Source organism: Gadus chalcogrammus, chromosome 21 (genome assembly GCF_026213295.1).
Source record: "Gadus chalcogrammus isolate NIFS_2021 chromosome 21, NIFS_Gcha_1.0, whole genome shotgun sequence".
Classification (NCBI taxonomy): domain Eukaryota; kingdom Metazoa; phylum Chordata; class Actinopteri; order Gadiformes; family Gadidae; genus Gadus; species Gadus chalcogrammus.
This window is the reverse complement of record NC_079432.1, coordinates 15,597,792-15,604,067: the sequence shown is the minus strand read 5'-3', so window position 1 is coordinate 15,604,067 and position 6,276 is coordinate 15,597,792. Positions and strand designations below refer to the sequence as shown.

General features: G+C 39.1%; 3 non-coding genes across 3 annotated transcripts; 1 reads left to right on the top strand and 2 right to left on the bottom strand.

Moving 5' to 3' along the window:
- Positions 1 to 483: 483 nt before the first annotated feature.
- trnav-cac (transfer RNA valine (anticodon CAC)) lies at positions 484 to 556 on the bottom strand. Its single transcript has one exon. It is a non-coding gene; the product is annotated as a tRNA-Val (tRNA).
- Positions 557 to 5,952: 5,396 nt separating this feature from the next.
- Positions 5,953 to 6,025, top strand: trnav-aac (transfer RNA valine (anticodon AAC)). The gene has a single exon. It is a non-coding gene; the product is annotated as a tRNA-Val (tRNA).
- A 178-nt stretch (positions 6,026 to 6,203) lies between these two features.
- On the bottom strand, positions 6,204 to 6,276 carry trnav-cac (transfer RNA valine (anticodon CAC)). The gene has a single exon. It is a non-coding gene; the product is annotated as a tRNA-Val (tRNA).

The window sequence follows — 6,276 nt, the reverse complement described above, 5'->3', positions numbered from 1 at the left end:
CTCTCTATCTCTGCTCTCCTTTCTTGCTCATCCAGGATTGTGACCCGAACCCTAACCCTACCTACACATTAAGAGTAGATATTACATAAGTACCATTTCGATTATTTAAGTCTAATATTTGAACTTTAAGTTGAATTTAGATAGCCCAGAATCATACCATGTATAGACAGTATACATGGTCTGATGTAAGCCTCACTCCCTGGCCCTTCAATTTTACCATTACCATACCAAACCACTTACCAATGGGAAGCCATCAATATATTATACTGAGTTTCCGTTTGTTGTGGTTATGACGTTCCCCACACGCGAAAGCTCCCCGGTTCGAGACCGGGCCGAAACACGTGTTTTACCGATATAATTAATTCGTCTAAGAACTATTTTGAAGGGAGTATCCCGTGAAAAGCCAGCCGTTGTTAACTTATTACTATTAACTTTTTCATTTAATACGTTGTTGTAGAAATGTTGACGGCAAAATGTATAATGTGTTTCCGCCCGGTTTCGAACCGGGGACCTTTCGCGTGTGAGGCGAACGTGATAACCACTACACTACGGAAACTTCTGCCAACCTCACTAAGTGAATCTCAATATTTTTCTTATTTTTCATTTCTTCTTGATTTACAGTTTTTCTCAGTCACTTTGGTACATTCCTTAGATCAGAATTGAAATTCTCAAAACTATCTGTTCAATCTTAACATTATTGTGTCGTTTGTGCACATCAAAAAAGCAGTTTCTCATTTCTTTGAACAAGTTGCAAATGCTTTGGTACATTCATGCAAATTATTATGTACAATTCTCTGCTCTTTCCTACATTATCGATTGCTTATGTCATGTTGATCAAATGTATTGTAATGGGTCTATTGAATAGTCTCAGCCCCACAACATTTAGGCATTAGTTCATTGCATAAGTCTTTACATGGTTGAACAAGTTGTCACAATATGTCAAGCATATTTCCATACATTTCCATTAGACTATTTTTCTAAATCTGACCTGAATTTACCAATTCAGGACAGGTGAATCTTGACTTTCTCTAAAAAAGGGAAATGTGTGAAGGGTGTCAACCAGTTTACTGGAATAGCTCAAAGGTGCATCTCCTGACCCATGAACTGGCAAATATATATATAGCTGGAGCACAACACAATGTTACATTGTCTGAGAATGTTTGGCCCAACAGACAGGAACATCAGGAGGTATGGTTTACATCAGAACATCCCTCCAGAGTACACTGTTATATTGACAACATGACTAAGCAATTTGACTGTCTTATCCGTACACAATGACATAAGGACTTGTCATTTTGATGGCACTGACACTTTCATTGACAGATATTTACTTTTGAGAAACAAACTAAGGATTTTGAGCAAGAGACTTGCTTTTGCATGAAATCCATGGTGTTTTGCTATTTGTACGAATTGTTTTGAGAAATGCACTTACTGTTTTGCCAATTTCAATTCTGATCTGAGAAATGTACCAAAGCGACTGAGAAAAACTGTAAGCATGCTTGATTCTGATTGGCTGGGAGGAGGGCATTAACCCGGCATGTTGCCCGCTGACTTGTCGGTTCTACTTGCTGCTGCAATCAAAACGAGAGCTGGTAAATTGTGAAAAATGCATTAAACTGTAATCAGAAAACGCGGTTATATGTATAGACCCTAGAGTATCTGTGGTATAAAGGTTGGGACGGATTTCAAATTATAAATATGTACACTTTATGTTGAAAGTTTAGACCGTTGCTAAATGAAGATAAATACCGATAATATGTAAGTAAAGGAACAATAAAAATGTATAAAATATATTTAGCAAGAAATGTATACAATATTATGAAATGATTAGTTCAGGACTAATCATTTTATTTCAGAAAAGAGGAGTTGAGGAGGACTAATAGTCCTCCTCAACTCCTCTTTTCTGAAACCCATCGGCCCCTTTCTGCCTCAAAAAAGTCAGACTGCTGGAACTCCATTTTTGGCCCTGCAACCCAAGCCGACAATATTGTCCCGCTCTGACGCCACTGGTTCAGTAGGCTTCCTGGAGATCAGGTAGTTCCTCAGGTCCTGGATTTCCTGGAAGCTCCTGGCATAGTCCAGAAAAGACAGCAGGCTGTCCTTACTGTGTCCCTGTGGGTTGAAGGTCCCGGCTCTCTCCTCCTCATCTACCTTTTTCATAAGGTACATGGTGTAGCCATCATCGTTCTCTAGGAGCCACTTGAAAGATTTTCTCTGGTACTTTCCGAACTGCAGCAGGTACTCTCCCATCACCTCCTGTCGGTCCGACACATCCCCTCCTCGCTGGAAGACCACAGTGCAAGCACTGGTCTTCACTAGGTCATGTTTCTGGGAATCTTGACCTGAAGCCCAGGATTGTGTTTTATCCTCGTGGCCTCAGAGGATGGGTCCTGCCGCAGATGACCCGATGGTCCCTTCCTAAATGTCACCGTCATCTTTCCGGGAAAGAGGCTGATGGTATTCATGATTTATTTTCACTGCAAAAAAAAAAGTGTGTTACATGGTAATATATGATTATACAATAATAGTAGCTAGTATAAGTTATATTGTAATGTAGTCATAATTAAAGCTATATAATAATACTGTTATATTAACAGCATTATTCATATCAACATTAATGAGCATTTGTAATGAGTGTAGTGGGTTTAACCCACGTAATCTCAGTTTCCTTACTCTTAACTGAGACAATACTAATCCCCCTTCAGATAGTAGTCAGACAGTATCGATTAATGAGGGGAATTTGTATTTATATATATAGATAGAGATATTTCAGTGTGAAGCTGACCTGAAGGATGGCTCTTACAGTGTGCACAGTAATATTATTTAGAAGCTGTTATAACATATAACCAGAGGTGTCAAGTAACAAAGTACAAATACTTCGTTACCTTACTTAAGTAGAAATTTTGGGTATCTATACTTTACTGGAGTAATTATTTTTCAGCCTACTTTTTACTTCTACTTCTTACATTTTCACACACTTATCTGTACTTTCTACTCCTTACTTTTTAAAAATGGCCTCGTTACTCCTATTTAATTTCGGCTTGTTTTTATTCTGCCAGCGTTCGAAAAAATACAAACAAAAAAACCTATCCAGATTTTTCGTGCCATCGGATAGAGTGAATTTGATTGGTTGGATGAGAATAGAAACATCTGACACCCTATTGGTTTATACGCGATCCATGGCACCTGCGCATGACCAGAGCCTGTACATTCTCTGACATGACATAAATCGCGGCACATTCCAGCTACGAAATAGCAGACGTAGATGAGCGAAATGTCCCAACCAAGCACCAGTGAGGAGGTTGGTAGCCAAGAAGACCAGCCAACCCTTCTACATCACTGGCCGTACCTGGAAGAATTTTTTGAAATGGTTGTATAGTCATTAGATGGCCTTTAGAAAAATGTTTTTTGGGGGGAAGTGGGGCAGTGTGCTATAGAGGTGTGTTGTGTGTGTGTGTGTCACTAATTCACGGATGGGATAAATGCAGAGACCAAATTCCTTGTATGTGTGGGCATACTTGGCAAAAAAGCTGATTGTAATCTATAGGCCCCTGTGGCACGGCCTAAGCTTTTGTCCTTAATGGCATTTTTTCACCCTTGCATTACTTTTACTTTACTTAAGTAGTTTTGAAACCAGTACTTTTATACTTTTACTTAAGTAAAAAGCTTGAGTTGATACTTCAACTTCTACAGAAGTATCTTTAAATGCTAGTATCTATACTTCTACTTGAGTAATGAATGTGAATACTTTTGACACCTCTGCATATAACGTTACTACCAAATTAATGTAAAGTTACTAACTTAAGCTAATGTTGATGCTTACGACAACCAAATTAATGTAAAGTTACTAACGTAAGCTAATGTTCTTAGCTTACGACAACCCGAGTTAGTGTAAACATTACTACATTGTAAATACAGTACGACCATATACGACTGAGAAAAGTGAATTCATGAGTTAAAAACAATATGTCCAACTTACAATTGAAAAGTTAACTTGTCGACGGATGAAAATAATTGTCATCTCCCTCCGAAAACGTGTTTGTGGTCTCCTTTCGACGCTCCGCTGTCACTCAGAGAAGAAATCATCTCCTTACTTCTGCCGAGGGGGGAAACAGCGACACCAAAATCCCGCTTGTGGCCGGAAAGATATTACATCCGTAGTGATAAGAACTACCATAGAGAATGAATGGGAAAAGTTAAGGAAGTTAAGGACGACTATTTTCAGCTCCAGCCGCGTATAGCCATAGAACGCTGACTAGCCAATCAGAAGAGAGAAAGAAAATGCCACAGATCTCCCAGTGGAGGTGGTTCGAATCCCACCTTAGCCAAACAAATCAAATCCTTATTTGATTTAGAATACTCTTATATTCTTTCTACAGCACGTGTACATATAAGAGTACCGTACTTTAATCACTTTTTGTACAAATGTCGAAATAATTAATCTTTGAGGATAATATGCTAATAAGACCTTGTTATTAAAGGATAGATAATAATTAGATAGATAGATCCTTTAATAATCCTTTACAGGAAATTACAGTGTCACAACAGCGTATGGACAGACATAACAAACACACATTCTCTCATATAGCTAAAATACTTAAATATTAAATACAATAATAAATACTACGAAGTGCAGTTATTTTTGTGCATTATAAAACCGTATGGCAGCTGGTATACAGGACTTCCTGTACCGCTCCGTTTTGCACATTGGTGCAATTAGTCTCCGACTGAAGGTGCTGTTCTTGATCACCTTCAGGGCGTGGAGTGGGTGAGTGGGGTTAGTCATTATTGAGGCCAGCTTGTTGAGGATTCTGGCCTCTGCCACCTGCTGGACCTTTAGCTGCTCAGCCCCGACCACTGAGCTGTCCTTCCTGATCAGCTTGTCCAGTCTGTTTTCGTCCGCTTGGCGGGCGCCTTCTCCCCAACATGCCACAGCGAAAAACAGAGCACTGGCCTCCACTGAGTGGTAGACAAGTGCAGAGTAGGGGATGGCAGATGTTGAATGACCTTTGTCTCCTCAAGAAAAAGAGTCGATTTTGTCCCTTCTTGTACACCGCTTCCATATGACTTTTCCAGTCCAGCTCACTGACGAGCTGCACACCAAGGTACCTGTGGTTGGTGACCATCTCCACCACAGTGCCCTCGATGCTGATTGGTGTTGGTTGAGTCCTCCTCCTCCCCCTCCTGTAATCCACAACTATCTATCTCCTTTGTCTATGTGGTGTTGAGATGGAGATTATCGTGTATTGTAATTCTACTTTTGCTTACTGTTTCTTGAAAAGTTTTAATTGAACTTAATGATAATTAAAACAACAATAAACATTAAAAATATTTATATGATATAAAGTATGCATGAAAGGCACCACAATATGCTCCACTAAGCAAATAATCCAGAAACAAATTGCTGCCCTTTAATGAAAGTGTCATATTTTATTGTACATAAACACAAGCTGAATAATTAAATCAAAACTTACATTGAAGGTAAATAAAGATAATATGTAAGCAACGGAACAATAAAAATGTACAGAATATATTTAGTAAAAAGTGTAAACATATACTTGAGCTGCTCCCCCCGCGACCCGACCCCGGATAAGCAGACGAAGATGAGATGAGATGTAGACATATACAATTCAAATACCACTTGTCGCAATCATGCATTGATTATTATCCTTTCATTTTCCTGATTGGGCACCAAAGTGAGCTCCGTCAATAAATGCATAGATGACTTGCCCTTCATTTCTGATACTCCGACTTCTTCGACGACTACATGTCAAATCTATCCAATCTATACAGTAATCCACTATCTGTTGTAAATGAATGATGTTCAATGGAATAGATAGGTGAAATACATAAAGAAATAATACGGGCATAGTCAAATAATTAGTCAATTACAACTGTATCCGTTATTTGTCGTAATATTGTGTAGCTATTATTCTATGGGTCAGTCACCGAGTTTCCGTAGTGTAGTGGTTATCACGTTCGCCTAACACGCGAAAGGTCCCCGGTTCGAGACCGGGCGGAAACAGGATTATTTTTTATTACTTTATATTTTTTGTACTGCTGACTTGAAAGTATCCATATAGTCTACGCATCTACCTCTAAATTCATATCTTCATAAACTTACATTTGTACACAGCCAATCACGAGCCCAGCATGTTATAGAAAAAGTAACGTTGCGTCTAGGGAGAACAAAATGCATAAAGTGTTTCCGCCCGGTTTCGAACCGGGGACCTTTCGCGTGTGAGGCGAACGTGATAACCACTACACTACGGAAAC